Source organism: Panthera tigris, chromosome A1 (assembly GCF_018350195.1).
Source record: "Panthera tigris isolate Pti1 chromosome A1, P.tigris_Pti1_mat1.1, whole genome shotgun sequence".
Classification (NCBI taxonomy): Eukaryota; Metazoa; Chordata; class Mammalia; order Carnivora; family Felidae; genus Panthera; species Panthera tigris.
In genome coordinates this window covers 78673499-78684675 of record NC_056660.1, presented here as the reverse complement: position 1 = coordinate 78684675, position 11177 = coordinate 78673499, and the positions used below count along the sequence as shown (strand labels likewise).

The following is an 11177-nucleotide window of genomic DNA, read 5'->3' as shown; positions in this document are numbered from 1 at the left end:
TGCACATTCTACGGTTATTTACGTATGCTGGCTCCATAAAGGGTAAGGTTGAACTCTTTTCCTAAAGCACACTGTACATTTTCACATGCTAGCACTGTAATAGAATTTCAAGTATTTGCCGTTCACTAGCAATCTGTTCTAACTTCTAAAAGGTGAGGAAATTGAACGTGGTATTCAAATCAGGAATTCCTGAAGGCTCACTGAGTTGGCTGCTCCTGGCTGTTGTCTTGCGGCCATGCTGTGCACCTTAATTTTGCTTCAAGAATGTGCCTAAGGGAAACATTTAGCCACTGACACTTCAAAACCTTTATCGGATGACTGGGCACTGGCTTCATGAAAGATACATGGTAATCATAAGAAAAGTCAAAAGTTCCAATTAGAAGGTATAAATCATCTCTACAGCATGAGAGGCAAACCACGAGCCCATGCTTGGAGTTCACAGCCCTGAAAAACAATGCTCTCAGCCCGCACACTATACTTTGTCTGCATTAGGGAGATGCTGAAGTGATGCTCCTTCCTCCACCAGGGTAACGGCCAAGTCCCTCAGCACTCAGCACTGTGGTTGCGAGGGATTCACTTCACAGAATCGTGAAATCCTGGCAAACAGAGGCACAGGGATTCTAGAAGCCGTCAGCGTGAGAGAAAGGCAGCATTCTCACCTCCTCTAAAGAAGATTGTCACAGTGTGCTTTCATCATATTCTTTGTTTTATTTTATTTTTTTAAAGTTTATTTATTTACTTTGAGAGAGAGAGAGAGGGAGCAAGAGGGGCAGAGAGAGAGAGAGGGAGAGAGAGAGAATCCCAAGCAGGCTCAGTGCTGGCAGCACAGAGCCCAACACGGGGCTCAATCCCACGAACAATGAGATCATGACCTGAGCCGAAATCAAGAGCCAGATGCCCGACCGACTGAGGGGCCCAGGTGCCCCTTTCATCATATTCTTTGAAAGGGAATAAATATGAGAAATGAAGACACTTTATTTGCATGCGACTGCAAAAGTCTTTCTGAAAGAAGCGTTGGTGAGGGTGTGGAGAAATTAGAATTCTCATCATTGCTGGCGGGAATGCCACACGGTGTGGTCCTTTGGGAAAACGCTTGGACGCTTCCTCAAAATGTTAAATGTAGAGTTACCATATGACCGGGAGGTTCTACCCCGACCTACACACCAAGAGAATCGAAACTCACATCTCTGTGAAAACCTGTGTACCGAAGTTCTTACTGGCATTTTTTCATAATAGCCAAATTGGAAATAGCCCAAATGTTCATCAACAGATGGATGAGTAAACAGAATGTGGGTTTTTGCGCAGTGGGCTATTTGATATTTCGTTAAAAAAAAGAATGAAGTTCTGATATACTTTACAACATGGACGACCCTTGAAAACACTGTGCTCAGTGAAAGAAGCGGTAACAATAGGCCACATATTGTGTGATTTCTTGACACGCAATGTCCACTCGACCAATCCAGAACCATAGACGGTGGATCAGTGGTTTCCAGAACCTGAGGTGGGGAGGCCTGGAGGGCAGAGCTGAGTCACCCTGAAGTGTTTGTTTTGGGGTGATGCCGATGACACAGTGGTGATGTTTCACAACTCTGTGAATACATTAAAAACCACTGAACTTTAAAGAGTGAATGCTATGTGGATTATAGTTCAGTAAAGCTGTTATAAAATTTTTATTTTGAGCTGCATTAGATGGTCCAAGCCTCTGTCCCTGCAAATTCCTGTAGATGATCAAGATTTAGCTGGTTATTTCGAGACGTATTATAGCCTGAAGATAAAATAAAGCCGCCTTTAAAGATAAACAAAGACAACAAAGCAACAAGAAGTTATTTTTTTCACATGTGTTAGGATTTCATGTTTTCAAACATCTGAAGGGAATCATCCATAAAATGAATCAGAATGATAATAGATATGTTTTTGCAATACTTTCCCAGATGGTTTATTCAAACACATTCCGGGCGATGATAAATACAGAAGCTTGTGGAGTTTCGTACTACGAGACTTAGTTGGAGATGAGGCCAGAGAGCAAGTCCTCGGAGGGAGCATTTCCTACTCGTATTTTCTAGGCTGTGGAGCATGTGTTAGTTGAGGGAAGGATTAAATGGTTTATTATTTTACGGTTGTTCCTCGATGGAGGAAGTAGTAAACGCACGAGTGGATAAATATGGGATACGTACAAGTGTGTGTCATTGTGGAGCCCTGACTGTACTTCCGAAGTCGGCTTCTTCCTTTGGCTCCAAGAAGAACTTTGGAATTTTGAAGCGCTTTCAAGAAATGAAATGATCCTAAAATATTTGTGGTCTGGTTTATGTGCAGAATGCGTCCCAGAGGGTTCTCTGGTTTCCTAACTACATGAGCAGCGACGTTAAGAACTTTGAGCATAATGACACAACACGCCATAGTCCTCCAAACCAAAATGAGAACAATGTTTCCTGAAAAGTGTCCTGAAAAGTAATTATTTTGGAGTGAAACCTCATTCTCAGTTACATCATGTAATCATAAAATACTTTCAAAGGAATTAAAGCAATATTGAGACGACACGGGACTTTTCATCAATCTTTAACTGTTGGTTTTCCCTCCTGAGCCCAGGAAAACCAAGACTCCCTATGAATACATGTGCTGCAAAATGTCCCCAGTAGAGAACCCACAACCCCAAGGTCAGGAGTATGTTCTACTGACTGAGCCAGCCAGGTGCACCTAAGCATTTGAAAAGTTAAAATAAAAATAAAATAAGATAAAATAAAATAAAATAAAATAAACCCAATAGAAAAACAATTTATAAACATACTGTTTGCAAAGGGTGAAGGGAACCGAAGAGAATACTGTTTCTGAATGTTATCACACTCTTTGAGTACTTTGACATGGGGTCACTTGCCATTTTTGAAAACATTTTTAAGCAAGAGTTAGCAGTCTTCCCTCAACAAACAGTCAAATTGGCAGAGTTTATGGTTGTTAGAATGTGATAATTTATTGATTGAAACAACATGAAGGTCGTCATTGGACTGTCTCTAGAATGCCTTTGCTTCCATCAACGTCTCCTTATGAGGTTAAGAGCTCACAGCCCAGGAGGGCAGAAACCTCAGGTCCAATCATTGATGTTTAAACATTTTGAGAATTCCTTACTGATTTGTTAACATGAACTCGCACACTCTTGAGACCAGGTAAGAAGTAAGTACATCAGAATTCTCCTGGGGAAATTTTTTGGTTAAAGAAAATGCTATGAAAATATTAGTCAATATCACGGTGTTTTACACATGGAAAAATGTGATGAAGTCTGCCAACTCTCTTAATTCTGGAGTTTGAACGGTTATTCTAGTTTCCTTGACTATAAGGCTCCTTCTTCCCACCCTCTGACAGCTGTTATAACTCATACAAAATAGAAGACCTCCATGACATTTATTGGCAGTCACATGTCCACCGCCCCTGTTCAGAGACCAACCCCCCTCCCGTCTAGCCAAAGTCTCTAGATGAATTCTTGACCCCTTGGCTTCCCTGCCTCTCCTTCCTCTTCCTGGCATTTTCTTCTTATCAACATCTTGCTAGCCATTCCTTCACCCCAAATCTATTTATTCTGCAAAATGGTCTCTGAATGACAGGTTAACAGACTACAAGTATATAGCCCTACTCCCAACCCTTATCAGTGATCATCTGTATCAGACTCGTGGCACACGCATTTACAACCTTGTTTTTAAGTTAATTCGGGCACATTATGACCAGTGCAGATTGTGCTGCCTCGGAACCCACAGACCACCCTGACTTGATTTTTGCAAGGTACTTCACACAGCCAGCCTTGCAGTGAATGTCCGTCGACCGCATGAGCAAAGCTGGGAGAGATGAAGACTCAGGCAGACGCTCACCAAAGAAGCATCTAAACGGTGAATGATTACCAACGCAACAACACGCCGTTCTTCCTCTGACCTGTGACATCGTTCTGGAAGTCAAGATCCTCTGGTCACTGAGTAATCAGATGTATGGATTTACTCCCTTGAGCTGTACTTGAGAAGAACTTTGATCGTTACACTCGCAGCAGAGACGAAAACAGATTTGACTCCAGCTCACTCCAGTAGTTTGCAAAGAGGCAGGCTTCACAGACACCCTTTGGTCACAAAAATGGGCATCGTTGCTCAAAATAGTGTTTAAATTTTCACTTCAGAGTGCTTAGAAGTAACCCAGGGTGAGTATGTTTATCTCAGGGTGACAATTGGATTTTGTAAATGGAACTGTGCTTTTGGTCTCTCTTACGTGGCGGGATGTTATAGGAACAGAGCCATAGGATTTCAGTGAGTGCTGTTCGCACGTTCGGCCAGCTAGATTGTTCTTGAGTGGCTCCAACACAGACCACTTGGGTACAAAGGGTCAAACACAGTCCAAACAAATGCTTGACAATAATAGGTACAAAGGGCCTCGTGTCCTTGGTGAATGATTAATCATAAGCTATCATAAACAAAAGTGTTCTATACATTTGATAAACAGGTTTGTAAAAGAGTACAGGAAATACAGAAGAAAGTCACAGCTTTCAAAATTCAGTGCCAGCCATAGGTAGCTGGGCAATATTTGGGGGCATTAATCTTTTTGAGGATTCTCATCAACACTTTGAGTCAGGCTAGGGTGACTACGTCTGCGGCCCCAAGTGGGTAACATAAATGCGTCCGTAATCAACATGCACCCTGAGCATTCTCACGTAATTCTTTCTTTCTGTTCTCCATTCAGCAGATTATTTTATGCATATTCACTCCCAGAAGCCGCTGTAAGGGGACATCACTTTTTTGCGCCTATATATTTCCTCTGCTTGTGAGAATCAGGGAGCAATTAACCATGACCACCACCAAGACGAAAAGGCTGCTAAACCCTCCTCACAAAAATAAAAGGGAAACACTGCCACGTATGGAGAATAGTCGAAGGATAAAATGAGACTGTAAAAAAAAAAAAAGAAAAGAAAAAAGGGAAAAGATGGATGTTTTTTTGCAGATGTGTGGAATGCATAGAGCCAAACACACGTGGCCCTCCCAAGTGGCCTGCTTGGAAGATTGCACAAATCTTTTCCAACTTCCCAATAACTTTGCTGTAGCTCAGAACACTTCTGAAGTTTACCTGCTAGAGCTTATATTGAGGCTCACTTTGTAAGTCACGTAAGAAAACGGTTTGGTCCCTCAACGAGAGGGTCAACCTCGGTAGGGGCAGGGTTATGAACACCTTTCTTGGTCCAGAAGAGTGGGAAGTGAGCCCACTGTACTGGCAAAGAAATGATTGCAGAAGGAAATCACAGGCCAACCAGGAGCTGGGCAGGCCTCAGGGACTAACGGAAATTATAGCGAAAATGCGAAAGGAATGGGGTCTGGTGATGATCCTGCTTTTGGGCGACTGGTCAGTCCGTCCAATGGAAATGCTTGAGAAATGGCTCTGAGCCTCCTCAGTCCCTGGGGGAGGAGAGGACAGGTGCACCTGTCAGCTCCTTCTCCTGCCACACTTCCCTCTCCCCCAACACCACAGCCCATGTCTCACGCTTGTATGGACAATAAAACCAAACAACGCAAACAACACAACACATTAATTCCAGAACCTTTTGGTCGTGAAGGGCAGCATGGCTGGTTGACCCACAGAAAGCAAAGGGAAGGCAGAAAATATAGCCCCAAATGTCGTCTACATTCTTTCTTTCGTATGTCACAACCATTTAAAACAAATTCTAGAACCTTTATTCTCTTCCTTCTCCTCTCAAGAAGACAGGTCTGTAGGATCCATAAACGGAGTTTCTCATGGATTCATGTTGTCTATACTTTATGTCATGGCCTCTCCTGTAGGCAAGAGCCCTGAGTGAGTATGTCCCCCCCGGCCTGTCCCAGGATGCTCCACTCCTGCACTGGCCTCCTCCCGTGTCCCCAGTCTCTGGGGGTCCCTACTAGTGATGGTTCTTGGTTCTCTTCTGCACTCTAGGGCAGGGTCATGGAGACCATAGCCAAGGGATATTACACATTCTATGATTTTATTACCATTTTGTATCAAATTCACTTTATCCTGTTCTTTTAAGAAGGCCTCCAATCCTCTGGAATTCTGTTGGAGAGAAATCTCAACCCTCCAAAGTGGTATAAGGATTAAAGGAGGTAATGTGTGGAACTTGTATGTGCGGGGCTGGGGCATGGTGGGAACTCATTTGATGAATTATTTGTCCTTCAGAAAGCTCTGGCAAGCATCGAGCGGTGGACCTCACTGATCAGAAGTTTGTCCCTATAACTTCTACCCACTGATTCCAGATGTATTGCGGCAACCACATGAAACCAGGATGACCCTTGAACAGTTCTCCGTGTCTACTTTTATCCGTGCCCAACAGCCTTACTTTCGATGGTTTTTCCTAAGAGGTGAGTGTTCTTCTCCTCTTATGTTCCAGTTTCTTTTTACGTGCCAGACGAGTATTTTGAAATGACCTTTCTGCTGGATATGCTAGAGTACACGTTCGTCAAATCATCAAGCTGTAAGCCTTAAATATATACAGCTTTCCGACTGTCAACTCTATCTCAATAAGGCTGGGAAATAATTTTCACATCCGTCTCCTACGGTGACACTGTTTTAGAATTTATTTTTTATAAATGCATGCTTGCCTTTCTTTAACGTTCTCGAGCTAAACTTTATCCTAATTGGTGTTGGCGATAGGAGCAAATCTGTACTGAACTCTCGTTGCCGGCCACACGCTGTCGCGTAGCCTGTTTCCCTCCCATCAGTCTCTAAGGTAGCACACTTAGCGCCAGCAGTTTGCAAACGAAAACCACAATCAAGTCCCCCCTCAGGCACATCCGAAATCCCCCCAAGGTCACTTGGGAGGAGAAGGATAAAGCCAGATTCAAACCTAGATTCAGACCCAGACCTGCCAGAGCCCATACTCCCTTCTGCATTCCTCTCTGTCTTTCTGGTTCTCCTTTTGATTCTGAATATGGCTGCAAGGTCCTTTGTGTTGCCTGTTTATACTCTGTGAGTCTAGCTCGTTGGAACTTCAGCCTCATGGCAGTACTTTTGGAGCCCCGCCTCTCTCTGCTATCCTTATCTTTGGTTAGATGCCCATCTTTTAAAATTATGTCCGGGAACTTCGAAGCACCCGCCCCTGTAGATTATCTCTCTGACCACACCAGTCAGTCAAACCTCCTGTTGTCAGGTATGTTCCCTTTTCTTCATTTGAATTGGGATTCCCTTTCGAGGCATCTCCTTACCTTTTCTCAGAAAGCTTGAATTGCCTTGTTGATGCCATGGTTGTATGTGTGACTTTGGAAAACCTTTGCTCTTTGTCTCTGTCCCCCAGCATACCTGTTTCTTCCCCTTTTTCCATTAGTAGTCAATATCAAAGCCTTTTCCATTTCAAGCTCCCAGGTCGTATGGTCTCTGTCACAGCTGCTCAAATCTGCTGTTGTGTTGCAAAAGCAGCCAGAAGCAACGTGTAAATGAATGGGCAAGCCGTGTTCCAATAAAACTTTATTCATAAAAGTGTTCGGCGTGCAGGATTTGCCGGTAGGCTAGAGTTGGACCCCCCTGCCTTAGACTATAGAATTTCCGTTGGAAAATCAAAGCTTTGATCTAATATGAAACCGTTGTGGATTTATGATTAAGTTCACTGTAAAAACCAAACTCCTTTCCCATTAAAATAGCTCCTTTCCTAGATTTCCCTATTTCTGGCAACGACAGCCACATTTTCCTACTCATACACATTTAAAAATGTAGAGCTGAATATTTGATTCCTCCTTTCTGTTCACTGCCATATATCCCACATCTGTGTGTTTCCATTCTCCTAGCTGCTGGGACTTTATCACTTCGCATCTGTATTTGTACTCTTGGCTTCGAACCGATAGACCTGCCTTCAGTTTTTCTCCCCAACTCGTCCTTACCATGGCTTTTGGATAATTATTTTGAAAATATTGCTTTTAACAGTTCTTTACTCTTCAGCCTTGAAAACCTACCAGACTCTGACCTCAGTCTGCCTTTCTCCTTCTCTTACTCTGCACAGGCACACTAATGCTGCTGCTTGCTTTCTCGTTCAATGCTCTGTTGAGGTGGGGCTGACATTTAAAAAAGCTATGTTTATGTAATGTATAGAACTCTGAGCAAAACCATTGTCACCGTGTCACCACCAGGGCCATAGACAGATACATCATCTCCCAAATTTCCCTTCTGTCTCCATTAGTATTCCTTTCATCATCATCGTCAGTGTGTGTGTGTGTGTGTGTGTGTGTGTGTGTGTCTAGTAAGAACGCTTAAAATAGGAGCTACCCTCTTAGCAAATTTTAAGTATACAGAACAGTATTGTCAACCACAGGCACCATGCTGGACAGTAGCTCGCCAGAGCTTTTTATCTTGCAGAACTGAAGCTTCGTACCTTTGACCCTCACTTACCCATTTCCCCCACCCCCAGCCCTTGTCAACTACCTTTCTGTTCTCTGCTTCTCTGAGTTTGATTGCATAAAATTTGTCTTTTATTTTTTTGTGTGTTTTTGTTTTAGAGACAGAGCACGAACAGGGGAGAGGAGCAGAGGGGGAGAGAGAGAATCTGAAGCAGGCTTGACGTCCAGTGCCCAGACCAACACGGGGCTCAGTCTCCCGACCTGGGGATCGTGACCTGAGCCAAAACCAAGAGTCGGATGCTCAACCAACTGAGCCACCCAGGTGCCTTGAGTTTGATTATTTTAGATTCAACCTGTAAGTGAGCTCATGTGCTATTGGCCTTTCTGTGTCTGCCTTATTTCACTCAGCCGACTGTTCTCCACGTCCCTCTCTGTTGTTGCAAATGGTAGTATTTCCTTTCTTTTTAACCAACGGCTGAGTAACATTCCATTGAATGTGCACACCACAGTTTTTAATCCATTCCTCCGTGGATGGACACTTAGGTAATTTCCACGTCTCGGCCCTGGTGGATAACGTGGCAGTGAACTTAAGGGCAGACGTTTCAAGCTCGGGATTTCACCGCAAAATAAAAAGACAACATACAATCGGGGAAAATATTTGCAATGCATATATCTGGCGAGGGGTTGATATACAAATTATAAAAGGACCTCACACGACTCAGTAGCAGGGGAACAAATGCTATTTTCCTCTGCTAGGGAGCCTGCCTTGCTGCATTCTCCTGCCCCTGTTCTTTCGCCCACTCTATTTCCTCTGTTCAGAATACCGTTTTATCTGGGAAACACCCATGCACATTGTCTCTGCTTTCAAAAGGAGAGCTCGGCTCTTACCTTTTCCATGATGCCTTCTTTGTCTCCTCTATCCCATAACGCTGTCTCCAGCGTTCCTTGTAGGGCAGGCTGTCTCTAAGGATCATCTGTCGCCTAGTCATACCCTGCTTTGCGTCGTTTTCTACTGCTTTGGAAGAGTTTGCTTTCTCTCTCTAATTAAAGCCCCATTTGCCAAGGTCAGCGGTGTGTCCGACCATGCCGGATGTCGTATTGACAGGGGAGTCACTCGACATCTTTGTTGAATATATGAATAAATAGATGAATGAATGAATGGATGGATGCATGAATGAATGAATACTGATATTCTTTCCTGCCCCCAGTCTCCTGTCTTACCTCTTATCAGCTATTGGATTTCAATGTGAGGTAGCTCGAGAAAAGAAAGTTAAATGAATTAATCCTTATAGGCCATCCCCAATTTTCAAATTAGCTGTGTTTTAGATGTTCATTTGTCAACAGAGAGCCAAAATTCAAAGGACTGTATCATAGAGACGCTATTCAAACCAGAGGTTATAATAGGATCCCAGATTGCTACATCCAATGCCATTGTTTTATAAGTGGTTTGAAATCCAGGCAGATGAAAAGGCACACATAACAAAACAGTGCTGTGCAAGGCCCCTGATTAAAACAAAAACGAATTAGAGTATTTCCCTCTCTATTTTGGGGGGGGGGATGGGGTTGGAGAAGGAATAATCATGCTTAGGATAAAGCAGATTTTATTATAGGAAAATAAAATGATAGGCAATTTCATGGATTTGCTAAAGGGGGCCTTTATGTTGCTTTAAAGATACTAGATGTTGATAAAAAAAAAAGTGTTTTTCCCCCAAATATACAATTTCCTTCGAAATTAATGGCTTTCATTTTCTTTTAGACGTAGGATTATCGTCGCCACGGCTTTTATGTGTATCAGCTTTAACTGAAATCTTTTTGTTCTGGATCAGAAACAGAATGAAAATGTTCATGAAGCATAGAATGCATAAATGAACGCCGTCTGCTTCTTACAGCCTGTAAAACATTTTTAATGTAAAATATTTTGAAAAAAAGAAAAGAAGAGAAACGTTTCATATCATGGGAAAAGATACCGAACTTGAATTTCAGTGCCCATAAACCAAGTTTTATCAGAACACTACCAGGATCACGTGTTGACAGACCGGCTGCGGCTGCCTTTCCTGCTACGATGCCAGAGTCGAGGAGTCAGACAGGGACCCGTATGGCCCTTTTTACAGAAATGTTTTCGGACCCCTGCTGTGTGGCCATGGGGTTGGTGAACAAGGAGACTTTCATAAATACAATGTGGAGAGAAAAGAGCTAGCCTCCAGAGTGCTTGCCTGTAACCCACGCAAAATTAATCTACGGGGAGAGGAGTCTGAAGGCAGCGACCTCTGTGGGGAGGGGGGGCGGTGAATGGGTTTCCTGAACTAGGGGGCATTTTCTGGGTGCTGGAAGGATCTGCTTCTTGATGTAGGCTCTGGATACACGGATGGGTTCCCCAAAATTCACTGGACACTTAAACGATTTGTTCTCTTTCCTGCATCCATGTTAGACCTCGATCTTAAAAGTTTACTTTAAAATTTAAAGAAAGAGGGGTGTCTGGGGGGCTCAGTTAAGCGTCAGCCTTTTGAGTTCAGCTCAGGTCATGATCTTATGGTTTGAGGGTTCAAGCCCTGCATCTGGCTCTGCACTGACAGAGCAGAGCCTGCTTGGTATACTCTCTCTCTCTCCCTCTCTCTCTTCCTCTCCCCCACTGGTGCTCTCTCAAAATAAATAAACAAACTTAAAAAAAAAAACTTAAAAAAAAATGAAACAGGAACACCTGGGTGGCTCAGTTGGTTAACCGTCCAACTTCGGCTCAGGTCATGGTCTCACGGTTCGTGGGTTCGAGCCCTGCATCAGGCTCTGTGCTGATAGCTCGGAGCCTGGAGTCTGCTTCGGATTCTGTGTCTCCCTCTCTCTCTGCCCCTCCCCTACTCATGCTGT

At 43.5% G+C, this 11177-nt stretch overlaps 1 long non-coding RNA gene across 3 annotated transcripts; it reads left to right on the top strand.

Annotated features, from left to right (window-relative positions):
• The first annotated feature begins 5712 nt into the window (after positions 1 to 5712).
• Positions 5713 to 8512, top strand: LOC122231106. 3 transcript variants are annotated; one of them, XR_006208256.1, is made up of 4 exons: positions 5713 to 5808; positions 6026 to 6095; positions 6169 to 6350; positions 8475 to 8512. It is a non-coding gene; the product is annotated as an uncharacterized LOC122231106 (long non-coding RNA). The 3 variants fall into 3 exon arrangements; XR_006208251.1 differs by having other exon boundaries at positions 6023 to 6095; XR_006208254.1 differs by lacking the exon at positions 6026 to 6095.
• Positions 8513 to 11177: the final 2665 nt, after the last annotated feature.